At 45.1% G+C, this 14,769-nt stretch overlaps 1 protein-coding gene across 1 annotated transcript in view; it reads left to right on the top strand.

The window, feature by feature from the left end:
- LOC309859554 (uncharacterized protein) overlaps positions 1–14,769 on the top strand; it is a 367,688-nt gene that overhangs the window by 324,967 nt on the left and 27,952 nt on the right. The window lies entirely within an intron of this gene.

Genomic DNA, 14,769 nt, shown 5'->3' on the forward strand with positions numbered 1-14,769 from the left:
AATGGGAACAGGAGGCACCCAGTTAAACGTGGGCATCGACCCTGTTATTAATGAGGCTCCCAAAAGTTTTCAGGCATTTTCCAAAATTGCAACCTAACTTCTGTTTGGGTTGGTTTAAGGAGAAATGAAAACAAATCAGACTGTCAGACTAGCTCCTTACAACTGGTAGAAAGGATTCAGAAGAAGTCATTACCCAGTCGCAGAAGCTTTTCCTGTTCCGTCTCTTAACAATGGTAATGAGGGAAACAGATGCAGAAGGAATGGCTTAGTCATGATGTATGTCATCCTGAAGCCTTTTTATCACTGAGTGACAGGATGCCTGAGAGCCTGGCAGTATTACTTCTGGAAGGCAATTCTTCAAGGAACCAGGTCGCTTTCATTGCTATTTGTTTAAAATAGCATCTTCTACTTAACTAACCCAATTTGGGGGGCCACGTCTCCAGGCTTTCAGAGTGACCCACACAGCGTTTCTTTGGGATCGTCTCCCAAAGATGATCTCCGCTTTCATCAGAGCTGGTTTCCTTAAGTGTTGATTGAATGACTCTAAGATTCCAGAGGTTGGAGCCCACATCTGATTTGGTTCTGTGTCCCCCACGCATGGGGGAAGTTTGCTGAGCGTGGCTTAAAGTTCTGGAAAAGAAACTTAGTCTAGATTGCTTTCTGTCTCTGAGATGGGGGCTCGGTACCATCTGGACTGCAGAGATGCCGAAAACATGGTTCTGCCCTTCAACAGCTGAGCGTTCGAGTCAGGCTGAGAGATAGGCTCTGCGTCGCATGCTGCCAACATCTGGTTGGCTGGCAGGTTGTGGGTGTCTGGGGTGCAGCGTTAAGCAAATGTTGAGATCTGGTCTGGGCTCCATGGGGAAGACACTGTGCTCAAATGTGACCTCTATCATGAGCAAGCGGGTGGCAGATGTCCGAGTGCAACCTATTTCTCATGCCGGGTTCAAGGAGCATAAAAAAAGGCAGGGCGATGCGGCAGGTGTCCAGGAGCGCAGGAACCCTGTAAACACTGCTCAGTGGGCATTCCATCGAGGGTGGGAAGACCTTCCCCCTCGAGGGCCCGTGGTCATTCTGGCCTCTCCAGACAGACAGCCTGCCCGTCTGGAGGCAGGACACAGCTTCCTACACAGCTCGGGCACACGTGACAGCCGCTGGCCCTCGGAGATGCCCCCGCCGTCCAGGCAGAACGGCTCTTTGGTCACCTTGCAGCGACTCCCACACCTGCTTCCCACTGCTGGCAAGCCCTGGACGCTGCTTGCTCTTTGTCACCTTGTAGGATCTGTCGCACAGCAGAGCTTGCCAACTCAGACCTGATGAGGGGTGTTGTTTCTTACATCTAGATTCAGCTTTGAGGAGCCCTCCGAGTTTGTTGAAGGGGCTGGATTCTTATGGGGACTGTGTACACCGAAAACCTTACCATACTGTCCAGCGTATGGGATTCAGAATAAGACTGGCATTAAACCATAGAATAATTCATTTTTTTGAAATGACATGAAGCTTGCCCACCTGCTGAAATGTAAGCAGTTTTTTGTGGAATTGTAAAATTTCCTTTCTGCCTCCCTGCTCTGCCGGAGATGTATTTGTTTTGCTCTTTGGCTGTTTAGTCCTGGCTGTGGTCCTCCCTCTCAGACAGGTTTGGGTGTGACAGACAAAGAACAGCGCTTTCTCTCATTCTTCTGGTCTTGCCCATAATCACTCCGCACTTTGGCTGCTCTCACTCATCTCTGAAGAACATGCTTTGTAGAATCTCTTATCCATGTTGTTCCCAGTGGCTTTTTTGCTCCGCCCCCCACAGACAGCTGGGGAGGAGGCTAGGGAGGGAGGGCGTGGGGCAGGGACCATCCGCAGCACAGACAGACCAAGATCAGCGATGTGCTTGACACCCAGAAAGAGCGGGACTCATCCCCACTGCTCTGCTGCCAGGAGAGCCGAGGCCGCCAGAGTAGGGCCTCTCCGGCTGCTCCGGTAGCTTCTCAAGCTGTCCCCACACTGCATGAAAGCCGTCTTGAGTCCTCCTATGGCCCAAAGCAGTGTGTCTGCTCAGCTGAAAGGAGGGGTTGGGGAAATTCCTTGGCACGAAATAATTCCTGTTGTAACACTCTGAAAAGACAGATTTCTCCCCTTCTGTTTCAACAAATACAAGAAGTCAGTTCCATCTGCCACCATGCCCTTGAATAAAGAGTTCATTGGTAGCCAGCACTTCTGATGTCTACCTGTGGAAGCCGAGAATGTTCATGGTGTCACCTGAGTTCTTACCCAGAGAGGTGAAGCCAGAGGGCTGGGTGGAGGCGCTCTCCTGGCCTCTGACTTATTTTTTCCCCAAGTGATGTCAAAAAGCTTGTCTCTGCCTTCGTGTTTGTTAGTAAAACACATGACTGAGACACGCTCATGCCAGCCATGAGACTCAACACACAGTTCTTGTCCGTGGGTCCTGGCCTGGGTGGCACATTGGGAATCCAGAGTCGGCTTCTGTCCTGGGCATCTCGCAGTCCAGTAAGCGGGGGAGAGACATATGCATGTGTGCGCCAGTGCGGTAAGGAGGGACGGGCCCTGAGCCATCCTTCACTTCTTTCCCTGTTTCACTCATTGTCAAACCCAGCGTCTTGCGAGTGGCCAGCCAGGCTCTGCATCCTTCCCCGCGTGGGGTCTCTGGACCTGGTGTCTTGCTCACTCTCCCTGCTCCAGCTCAATGTGCCTCCTGCCCTAAGCCATGTCACCATCTGTTGCTCAGCTTGGAATGGAAGGAGCATGGTCGCTCCTTTCCCTCCCTCAACTTTGTGCTCACATGTTACCTGCTCACTGAGATCTCCCCTGTGCCCCTATTTTAAATTGGGCGCCTCCTCCACACTCCCCTGCTCTGGACCCAACTTTCCCTGCTCTGTTTCCCTCATTGCTCAAATCACTGTCTGGCGTACTCTATTTCCTTCACGTGTTTGTGTTTTGTCTGTTGTCCCCAGCTGAAGTGTCCCCTCCGCACGGCAGGCACTTTTGTCCATCGGTTGCTGGGGTGCCCGGTATGCGGTAGGTCCTCTGCGAGTATTTGCTGGAGGAACAAGTGACTGGAATGACTGCAGGAGGGCGACGTCGTGTGGGAACAGGGAGCGGCTATCATGAGGGACAGGTGGGCATGTCGGAAAGGTTTTGGTCGTGAAGACATGACTTCTGAGCTGGGGGCTTTCCAGGCGATGGCAGATGAGGACGGGGAGCAGCTGGGTTGCTCCCAGAAAGGCCCAGGGGCCTGGAAGAGAAAATGTAAGAGCGCATACTTGTTACGGTGACCATTTCAGGACCTCTATGTAGTGTGTCCCCAGACTTTTTATTTTAAATGACTCATCATCGTCTTATAAAGTCTGATGTTTTTTGTAGGCTTAGCTTAAACTGTATCGAATACTGCTCTGTAAACCAAACTTTATATCAGAAGTTTAAAATTTGAGGGACACCTGGATGGCTCAGTGGGTTAAAGCCTCTGCCTTCGGCTCAGGTCATGATCCCAGAGTCCTGGGATGGAGCCCAACATCGGGCTCTCTGCTCAGCGGGGAGCCTGCTTCCTCCTCTCTCTCTGTCTGCCTCTCTGCCTACCTGTGATCTCTGTCTGTCAAATAAATAAATAAAAATCTTTATTAAAAAAAAAAGATTAAAATTTGTAACTTGAAAATGTAGGGTATTCTCATCCATTCTAGACTGATTCCTCAGATACCCAAAGGCATAAATCTCCACACATAAAACTGTAGAGCTGGAGACCAGAGACTCAGATTTGTTGGGTATTGATTCTCACAGGGAAAGGGAATGAAACTGTCAGTGTTGAGGCAGCTGGCTGGGCGGGGGGTTGGTGGGGGGGGGCTCTGGCGACTGTCAACCTGACGCCTCTCAGAGGGGAAGCTGGCTGACACAGCGTCTGGGCTGTGTCTCTGAGTAATGGGACGAGGTGCTGTACGAAATGTTGGCTTGGCCTCTCACTCCTCGGGAGCTCAAACATCACGGATGCAGTGATTGCAAATTCCTTTAGGATTCTCAAGAAAATTAAATAAAATGTCAGGAATTCAATGTCTGCTATTTCAAAAACAACAAAACTTTGCAAACTTGTCACGTAGTGCAGGAGACAGGGCACTAGATTTTGAGGTCTACACCCGGGGTTAAAATTCTGATTCCATCCCAACTAGAGGATATTATGCTGAGCGAAATAAGTCAATCAGAGAAAGATAATTATCATATGATCTCCCTGAAGTTGAGAGGCAACATGGGGGGATTTGGGCGGTAGGAAAGGAATAAATGAAACAAGATGGGATTGGGAGGGAGACAAACCATAAGAGACTCTTAATCTCATGAAACAAACTGAGGGTTGCTGGGGCGGGGGAGGGGGCTAGGGAGAAGGTGGTGGGGTTATGGACATTGGGGAAGGGATATGTTATGGTGAGTGCTGTGAAGTGTGTAAACCTGATGATTCACAGACCTGTGCCCCTGGGGCTAATAATACATTACATGTTAATAAAAAAATAAAAAATTTAAGAAAAAATTCTCTAAAAATTCCATCCTTTAGACTTTTGACCAAATGACTTTTCTGAGTCTGGCTTACCTCCAATCCAAACAGTAGGCCTGGGGTGTGACAAGGCCCGACACAGGCGCTTGAAAACCATTCGTGAAATCACAACCTGGAAGTTATAATTCAGGCAGACACACATGAGCATTTTGTAAATAAAAAGGCAGCTAAATCTAGAAAATATTAGTCAAAATGATGGAGTGCAAAGATTACAGAAAGAGATGCCAATGACTGGAGAACAGCATTTTATATTCTCTAATGTTATTGATGAAGTTGGTGTTCATTACTACAACACTGATTCACTTGGGATTGAAAAGGGATTCCATATGCCATGCTACCGGAGTGAAGTCATTATTCATTACTGTTAAAATAAAAATCATTAGGATGACATATTGCCAACAGAAGGAACACAGTCACAAAGATCCAGAAAAATAAAGAGTTCGTGAGCGAGCTCCCATTGGTGGGAATGCCTGACTGATTGTGATCCCGCGGCCCATTCTTTACCCCAGACTCAGCACCAGACACTGGAAGGAGAGAACAAGAAGGGGAAAGGTAATGTTTGGGGAGAAAAGACAGGAGCCCTGTGTCCTTGAGTGCCCTGCTGTCTTTAACCTCTGTGCTGGACAACGTGTCCTAATTTTTGGCTGACAAGTATCCAAACCCCTTTCCATGTTTCAAAAATCCCCGACTTTTGGTGGCTGGGGAGGAGGCAGGGTCCCTTGGGAGAGGATGACAGGGCCATGTCCTGCTCTTGAAGATCCCGATGACAGAGCTCTATCTCTGGTCTCATCGCTTCCTGGGAGTATGAGATAAAGACCAGCTCATGACTGAACAGGGTTTAGGGAATTTGTGGGACGGGGTACTTGCTGTTGGCAAGACACCTGTATTTACATGGAAGTGTGATGCCGCATGTCGAATTTAGAGAATGAAGTACGCTGGCTTGGAGTGTGGTTTGCAAGGGAATCAGTGATGGGATTTGGCCATAAAATGAGGTAGGTCATACAGAGGAGAGCGCTTCCCGAATTGTAAAGTACTAGAAACATGCTGGCTCATTTTCATCTTCTACTTTCCATGATTATTTACAGACTAAAGGAGATGGTATCTACCTAGGGTTGCCTTGCTGATGACGTCCAGTGCTGGCAAAAACATGCAGGAGAATGAATGGAGGCCTTTGATAACTTGTAGGAGGATGGGAAATTGGTGCTGCTATTCTTGGAGGGCATTTTGTCAGCCTTTAAGGAAATGGAATATGCACGTACTCAAAGACCCAGCAGTTCCACTCAGGGGTATTTCTTCCCAAACCAAGACCCGTGTACAGAGATGTCTAGCACAGCATTGCTTGAAATAACAAAGGGTTGGAAATAAGCTATATAGCTAGCAGCAAGAGAGACTAATACATGTGGCAAATGTGTAAAATCTCCAGAGTCTCTACAAGAGTTAAAAACAATCGTCTATTTACTAATCAAGCCCAAAAAGAGCCCACAGGAAAAAAAAGATTAAGACTTGAACAGTCACTTCATTCAGTGGCTGAAAAATGTGTACGAAGATTGTCAAGTTCATTGGTTATCAAGGAAATTTAAAGTAAAACCATATTTTACAATTATGACATTGACACAAGTTTAAGTCTGACCATATCAAGCCTTTGAGAAGCTGGGAGCCACTGGGACGATCATCGTGTTCCGGGGGGACTGCCAGTTGCTGCAGCCCCTTTGGACGTCAGTGTGGCATCAAGTGTAAGTCGGAGATGTGTGTACTTCTAACCCAGCCATTCCGTTTTGTGGCATAGAGATGCTCCTGCGTGTTTGCTTAGGAATGTCCCTATAGCTTTGTTTGTCAAACACTGGACACAGTCCAAGTGTCTGAGGATGAAGAACGGATAAATAATGATGCAGGGTTACGAAAATTAATACATGGCAGTTATAAGCATCTGCAGGAAAGAATTGTGCATAGACCATCGAATTCTTTTTTTTTTTTTTTAAAAAGATTTATTTACTTGACAGAGAGAAAGAGATCACAAGTAGGCAGAGAAGCAGGCAGAGAGAGAGGGGGTAGCCGGCTCCCTGCAGAGCAGAGAGCCCGCTGCGGGGCTTGAACCCAAGACGCTGAGATCATGACCTGAGCAAAAGGCAAAGGCTTAACCCACTGAGCCACCCAGGTGCCCCTAGACTATCAAATTCTTAAAAGTTGTGTAAAAATGCATGTAATTGCCTTTATGTAAAGTTGAAAACCATGAGAAACCAGACCATAGATTATCAGGAATATATGATGTGTATGGCAAAACTAATAAAGATAAGGAAAGGATAAGCAAGAATTTAGGATACAGTTACTTACAGAGGAAGAACGGTTGGTTGAATTGGGGAGTCACCCTGGGTTTCTGTGATACTAGCCATCTAATGGCCGATGGGGGACTGCTTTGTGTTCATTTTATTGTCAACTTCAATACTCCTTATATATAACAGAAAAAAAATTTATAAAGCTCAAACATGTAGTATTGAATGAAAAAAGTAAAAAGTCAAATGAGATACCCAGCATAATCTTGTTTGTGGAGGAAAAACCCACACTAGTAAATTATTGTTAAGGATGCCTTTAGATGTAAATAAGGTCATTCAGGAAAGTTATATGTTCAATCGGAGTGTGAACATGTAGTGGAATGGGAATGGAATTAGGAGTTGGGTAAAGGAGATCAAAATAAATTTTGAAATATTAAGGATAAAAATGGGGATGTTGGTGCCGATACACGAGAAACCAATGAAAGGGGCTCAGAGAATCACATCACAGTGATTTTGTGCATCCAAGATTCCAAAGGATAGAAAGACAGCTTTGCAAACTGCAATCACCAAAATCAAACTTTAATTCTTAAAATAAGTTGTGCTTGTCATTAGGCGGAAGTGTTACACCAACGATTAAAAGTAGAAAGTATATGGATCACATTTTCCTTATCCATTCGTCCGTTGAAGGGCATCTTGGTTCTTTCCATAGTTTGGCGACCGTGGCCATTGCTGCTATAAACATTGGGGTACAGATGGCCCTTCTTTTCACTACATCTGTATTTTGGGGGTAAATACCCAGGAGTGCAATGGCAGGGTCATAGGGAAGTTCTATTTTTAATTTCTTGAGGAATCTCCACACTGTTCTCCAAAGAGGCTGCACCAACTTGCATTCCCATCAACAGTGGAAGAGGGTTCCCCTTTCTCCAGATCCCCTCCAACACATGTTGTTTCCTGTCTTGTTAATTTTGGCCATTCTAACTGGTGTAAGGTGATATCTCAATGTGGTTTTAATTTGAATCTCCCTGAGGGCTAGTGATGATGAACATATTTTCATGTGTCTGATAGCCATTTGTATGTCTTCATTGGAGAAGTGTCTGTTCATATCTTCTGCCCATTTTTTGATATGATTGCCTGTTTTGTGTGTGTTGAGTTTGAGGAGTTCATTATAGATCCTGGATATCAACCTTTTGTCTGTACTGTCATTTGCAAATATCTTCTCCCATTCCGTGGGTTGCCTCTTTGTTTTTTTGACTGTTTCCTTTGCTGTGCAGAAGCTTTTGATTTTGATGAAGTCCCAAAAGTTTATTTTTGCTTTTGTTTCCTTTTCCTTTGGAGACATATCTTGAAAGAAGTTGCTGTGGCTGATATCGAAGAGATTACTGCCTATGTTCTCCTCGAGGATTCTGATGGATTCCTGTCTCACGTTGAGGTCTTTTATCCATTTTGAGTTTATCTTTGTGTACGGTGTAAGAGAATGGTCGAGTTTCATTCTTCTACATATAGCTGTCCAGTTTTCCCAGCACCATTTATTGAAGAGACTGTCTTTTTTCCACTGTATATTTTTTCCTGTTTTGTTGAAGATTAATTGACCATAGAGTTGAGGGACCATATCTGGGCTCTCTACTTTGTTCCACTGGTCTATGTGTCTGTTTTTATGCCAGTACCATGCTTGGTGACCACAGCTTTGTAGTAAAGCTTGAAATCAGGTAACGTGATGCCTCCAGTTTTATTTTTGTTTTTCAACATTTCCTTAGCGATTCGGGGTCTCTTCTGATTCCATACAAATTTCTGGATTATTTGCTCTAGCTCTTTGAAGAATACTGGTGGCATTTTGATCAGAATGGCATTAAAAGTATAGATTGCTCTAGGCAGTATAGACATTTTAACAATGTTTATTCTTCCGATCCAAGAGCATGGAATCGTCTTCCATCTTTTTGTGTCTTCTTCAATTTCCTTCATGAGTGTTCTGTAGTTCCTCAATTACAGATCCTTTACCTCTTTGGTTAGGTTTATTCCCAGGTATCTTATGATTCTTGGTGCTATAGTAAATGGAATCGATTCTCTAATTTCCCTTTCTGTACTTTCATTGTTAGTGTATAAGAAAGCCACTGATTTCTGCCAAGATGCCCTTCAACGGACAAATGGATAAGGAAAATGTGGTCCATATACACTATGGAGTATTATGCCTCCATCAGAAAGGATGAATAGTAACTTTTGTAGCAACATGGATGAGACTGGAAGAGATTATGCTGAGTGAAATAAGTCAAGCAGAGAGAGTCAATTATCATATGGTTTCACTTATTTGTGGAGCATAACAAATAGCATGGAGGACATGGGGAGTTAGAGAGGAGAAGGGAGTTGGAAATTGGCAGGGGAGGTGAATCATGAGAGACTATGGACTCTGAAAAACAATCTGAGGGGTTTGAAGTGGCGGATGGGTGGGAAGTTGGGGTACCAGGTGGTGGGTATTATAGAGGGCACGGATTGCATGGAGCACTGGGTGTGGTGAAAAAATAATGAATACTGTTATGCTGAAAATAAATAAATTTAAAAAAACAAAAAGAAAAACAAACAAAAAACCCTCCTTACACTGTTGGTGGGAATGCAAGCTGGTGCAACCACTCTGGAAAACAGCATGGAGTTGAAAGTAGAGCTACCCTATGGCCCAGCAATTGCACTACTGGATATTTACCCTAAAGATACAAATGTAGTGATCCGAAGGGGCACGTGCACCTGCATGTTTATAGCAGCAATGTCCACAATAGTCAAACTATGGAAAGAACCTAGATGTCCATCAACAGATGAATGGATAAAGAAGATGTGGTATATATATACAATGGAATACTTGCAGCCATCAAAAGAAATGAAATCTTGCCATTTGCTACCATGTGTATGGAACTAGAGCATATTATGCTTAGCAAAATAAGTCAATCAGAGAAAGACAATTGTATGATCTCCCTGATATGAGGAAGTAGAGAGGCAACATGGGGTATTTGGGGGGTAGGAAAAGAATAAATGAACCAAGATGGGATCAGGAGGAAGACAAAGCATAAGAGACTCTTAATCTCACAAAACAAACTGAGGGTTGCTGGGGGGAGAGGGGAGGGAAAGAGTGGTGGGGTAAGTGGGGACATTGGGGAAGGTAAGTGCCATGAAGTGTGTAAACCTGGTGATTCACAGACCTGTACCCCTGGGGCTATGTTAATAAAAGAAGATCCTCATCATGAAAAAAAAAAAAAGTAGAAAGTAAAGCTCTTTGCCACTTTGTCTTGACTCCTTAGTCAAGAGGAGGTCTGTCATAGACTGAAATGGGTGCTCAATTTCCTTCTCCCCTCTTTTTAAGATACTAGGATTGAGTCAAAACAGAGCTCTTCTCATGACTTTGTGGTCAATGACACCACCAGCATTCAGAGCCGGGGTTTCTGTTGGCTCTGCCTTCTCTTGCCATAGTCCAACTTTTGCTCACCTAGACTCTGTCTCAGGATTCTTCTGCTTCTCAGTTACCACCAGCCGTTGTCCCATCACACCCAAACTAGATGTGGCTTCTGCTGTTTACTCTGTGGATAGCTGCTCAGTTCCTAATTGATTCATTTTCAGCCTGGCCTCAAATTCAACACCAATATATTCTTTCTAAAGAACATTAAAATAATTTAATAATCACCAAAGTGATAAGGCAGAAGGAAAACCCATTATAATAATTAGGAAAAATGAAAGTGTCCTTATTTTCAGGAGATAGATATTTAGAGAACCCTGGAAAAAAAATTTTTTTTTAAAAGATTTTATTTATTTATTTGTCAGAGACAGAGGGAGAGAGAGCGAGTGAGCACAGGCAGACAGAGAGGCAGGCAGAGGCAGAGGGAGAAGCAGGCTCCCCGCCGAGCAAGGAGCCCGATGTGGGACTCGATCCCAGAACCCTGGGATCATGACCTGAGCCGAAGGCAGCCGCTTAACCAACTGAACCACCCAGACATCCCTGAACCCTGGAAAATTAAGTGGACAGCTATTAGAACTAATAAGACAATTTGTTCAATGGGGCGAGGCAGATCAAAATAAATGTATAGATATCAAAATCATCTGTAAATGCCAGCACAAGGTTAGTTAGGAAGCTTGATGGGGAAAGTGCCATTCTTTTATTTTATTTTTTTATTTTTGACTGCTTTAAGAATAATAGCAATAACATTAAAAATTGTTTATGTTTCCTGAAAATAATGTAAATATATGGAAAGCACTTCACTTATATTACCCCACTTAATCCTAACATCAACATCATATGGTTATTATCCCCATTTACAGATGAGAGAAACCAAAGCTCAATGAAGATAAGTCACTTGCCCAAGGCCACACAAGTAATGAGGACCAAAGCCAGCCCACGGGGCCACACTGTCTTACTCAGGACACTCTGTCCTTTGTTTGTTTTTCCCCCAAATAGTATTTTTTTCCCTTGACTTTTTAAATTTAAATTCAATTTAGTTAACAGTTAGGGTATTATTAGTTTCAGGGGTAGAATTTTGTGATTCATCAGTTTCAGATAACACCCCAGTGCTCATTCCATCAAGTGCCCTCCCTAATGCCCATCCCCCAGTTATCCCATTCTGCGCCCCACCTCCCCTTAACTGCCACCTTTCCTGAGCATGCTTGTCTGAGTCCAGACTGTCACAAGGTCCCTCATGAAAATAATCCCATCTACTTTGGGCCCCTCAGCCCCTAACCCTGGGCTGGACCCTTTCCAAAAGGCTTGGGGTGAACCCCTCCACTGTCCTTGACACATTTTTCTCCTGCACTGCCTGAGAGCTGCTCTCCTGCTTCCAGCAGAAAGCTTTAGCATTCTCCCAGTGCAGTTCCAGCCCCTTGGAGTCACATTTCCAGCCACATTGCCAATGCAGATGGCCCTGTATTTACATTGCTAAAAGGCCCCTTTGGCTGGCTTTCCTAGGGAAAGGGATCAGTCTTCACAGATGGACCATTGAACCCCGCTCCCCTGCCATGCAGAGATGGCTTATTTAGAGCTCTCGAATGACAGATAAAATTTTTTTAGCCTAAATGTTTCAAAAGCAATGGTTCTGGGAAGAATTCTATAAGATCATAGAAACTCAATAGTCTTGGCTTTGGGGGGTGGGGTTGATTGAAAAGGAACAAGAGAGGATTTTCTGGGGTGACAGAAATGTTCTTGTTTAAGGAGGTGCTCTCACAGGTGTCCACACCTGTCAAAAATTACTGAATGGAACACTTAGAATCTGCACATTTTGTTGTATGTAAACCATCCCTTGACTAAAAAATAGAAATCGCTCTAAAAAACTAGGATGCAGGGCACCTGGGTGGCTCAGTAGGTCAAAGCCTCTGCCTTCGGCTCAGGTCATGGTCCCAGGGTCCTGGGATGGAGCCCCACATAGGGCTCTCTACTCAGCAGGGAGCCTGCTTCCCTTCCTCTCTCTCTGCCTGCTTCTCTGCCTATTTGTGATCTCTGTCAAATAAATAAGCAAAATCTTAAAAAACAAAAAACAAAAATCTAGGGTGCATCAGAATTGGCCAGTGGGCCATGGATAGGGTGGAAGCAGTTGTGCCTTTCAATGGGTACTTCTGGTGATTCAGGGGAAACACCGTCTTAGGCTCTGAGTTTCATTCAGGGCACCCTCGATATGGTTCTTGGAATTGATAGGCTCCAGGGCAGTATCTAAGCATCCGGTGGGCTGGCTTCATTCCCCCCACTGTACCCTGACCTTGCTGGGCACCCACCCACATGGAGGAGTCTATAGGCACATTCTAGTGACAAAGGCCTAGAGTCATTGGCCACCTCTACTCCAGACAGAAGAGAAGTCATAGCCACAGCTAAGTCAGAGGGATTGGGTTACCTGCAGGAACGATCATGTCAATTTGCTCTAACTTTCCAGAAAATAGTGACGTCTCAGCAGATGTCCTCACCATTCTTCTGAGTAGCTTTTGAGAAGTTTGCCCCAAATCAGGTCTTCCTAACCTTTCCTTCACCCACGATGATGTACAGCAGGAAGTTTCTACTCTTGAAGTCAGTGCTACAGGGTGAGATGCAGTCTCTTTCCAGTAGACCCCTGTTCAAATGCGAACAGGAAAATGGCAAAGAGCCAGACAAGGCTATGGGCATCAGATGCATGAAGAGATGTCAGGTTGTCTAAGTAGAAAATAATCAGCACAGGCGAGGAAGAGGGTGGCCACACAGTGGACCAGAATCAGTAACAGGCCCAAAGCATAGGATAAAAAGAGCCCACTCCTGTTGGAGAATCACACATGTCTTGGGAAGAAGGAAAGGCTGTAAACTAAAACTTGGGTAGCCCCAGAAGCCCCAGCCGTTGTGCTCAGGGTTTCTATTAGTTGTGCCGTGCTATATAAAAAAAATCACACCAGCATGGTTGTTGTTGTTGTTTTTTTGTCCTAAAAACATTCAAATATCACTTCATTGTCATTTTCCCTGTGTGTAGGGATTATTGAGCAGCTTACTGGATGGTTCTAGCGAGATATCTTATGAGTCTTAAGGCTATGGTCACCACATCAGCTGCATTATCTGCAGACATGACTGGGCTGGGCAAGAGATCTACTCCCACGATGATACAGGATTTATTGGGAGGGGGTCTTCATTCTAGGTAGACTTCTCCCTAGGGTGCTTAGTTCTTGGTAGACAACATGGCAACTGGGCTTCCCCCTGAGCCAGTGACCTAGAGAAAACAGCAAGGAGGAAGCCATGGTGTCTTTCGTGACACAGTATTGGGAATCACATCTCCTCATGTCTCCTACACTTTATCTGTTAGAGGTGTGTCCCTCAGCAGAGCCCACAGTCAAGGCGAGGGGAATTGGGCTTCACTATTTTGAAGGGAGGAATAGCAGAAAATTTATGGATATAATTTACCACTGGCACAGGCTCTCCCTCCCTCCTCCATCCCCCACCGAGCAAGGCAGAGAGGAATATAAATGAGGAGGAAGTTATCTACAGTTTAGAGAGGTAAGCATCTGAATTAACCCTAGGTGCTACCCTTGTCATGAATGAATCTGTAAACTCTCCCCATCGTTAAAGACCTCTTGGGTTGGCTTTTCTGGCCGCACAGCTGGAAAACATGCTAATGAAACAGAATGCGACAAATTAGGACTCATCACGCAAGTGGGCAGTTAGGGTAGGGGTCAGCAAGGGAAGGCCCTTGTGCTCCTGAGAGGTGGCTCCACTCCCAGCCCACGGGAATGCATCAACAGTGGTCATTACACCCCCCTTGTCAGTTCCTTGACTGAGGTCAGTGGTTCTCAAACTGGAACAACAGAATTCGCCTCATCCTGAGCTTCTGAGTCAGCAGGTCGAGGATGGGCTGAGAGATTGCATTTCTGAGGTCCACATTTTGAGAACCACCAAATTAGACCCCTGAGAGGGTAGAGGGAGCAGTCTTCTAGGGGTGTCCTGGAGAAACTTACTACATTTTAAAGAAATCAAAGAAAAAGCAGGGTTTTGTTTGATTTTTGCTTTGGGATGATAGTGTGTGAAAACATGCTGCAGGAGACATCCTGTGACCGATCATGGTAGAAGTGAGCCAACAAGCTGATGGGGGCAGAGCAGGAGGGTGGTGAGGACCTAGGCCTGGGAGGACATCATGGGGTTTCTGAAGGGACCAGCCCTAAAGCTGGTCAGAAACCTTCTACAGCTGGACCCGTGTTGTGACATAATGAGTTTTCTTATTGATCAGGTCATTAGGGATTGTGTTTTCTGGTTTCTCAGCTGGAAAAAAAGATCTCAAGCTCATACATATGTAAAATTTTAAGTTCATACAGTGTGCTGACACAGTGAGTTACAAAAAACTGTATTCATTTACACTGCCTGCATTGGAGGGTCAGAGTGCTTGCTTCCCTATACCCTTGTCAACTCCTGGGTAATAATAACATTTAAAAAAATTTGTACTCTCTGGAGCGCCTGGGTGGTATAGTGGTTGGGTCTGACTCTTGGTTTTAGCT

The sequence above is a fragment of the Mustela nivalis genome (genome assembly GCF_964662115.1).
Source record: "Mustela nivalis genome assembly, chromosome: 2".
Classification (NCBI taxonomy): domain Eukaryota; kingdom Metazoa; phylum Chordata; class Mammalia; order Carnivora; family Mustelidae; genus Mustela; species Mustela nivalis.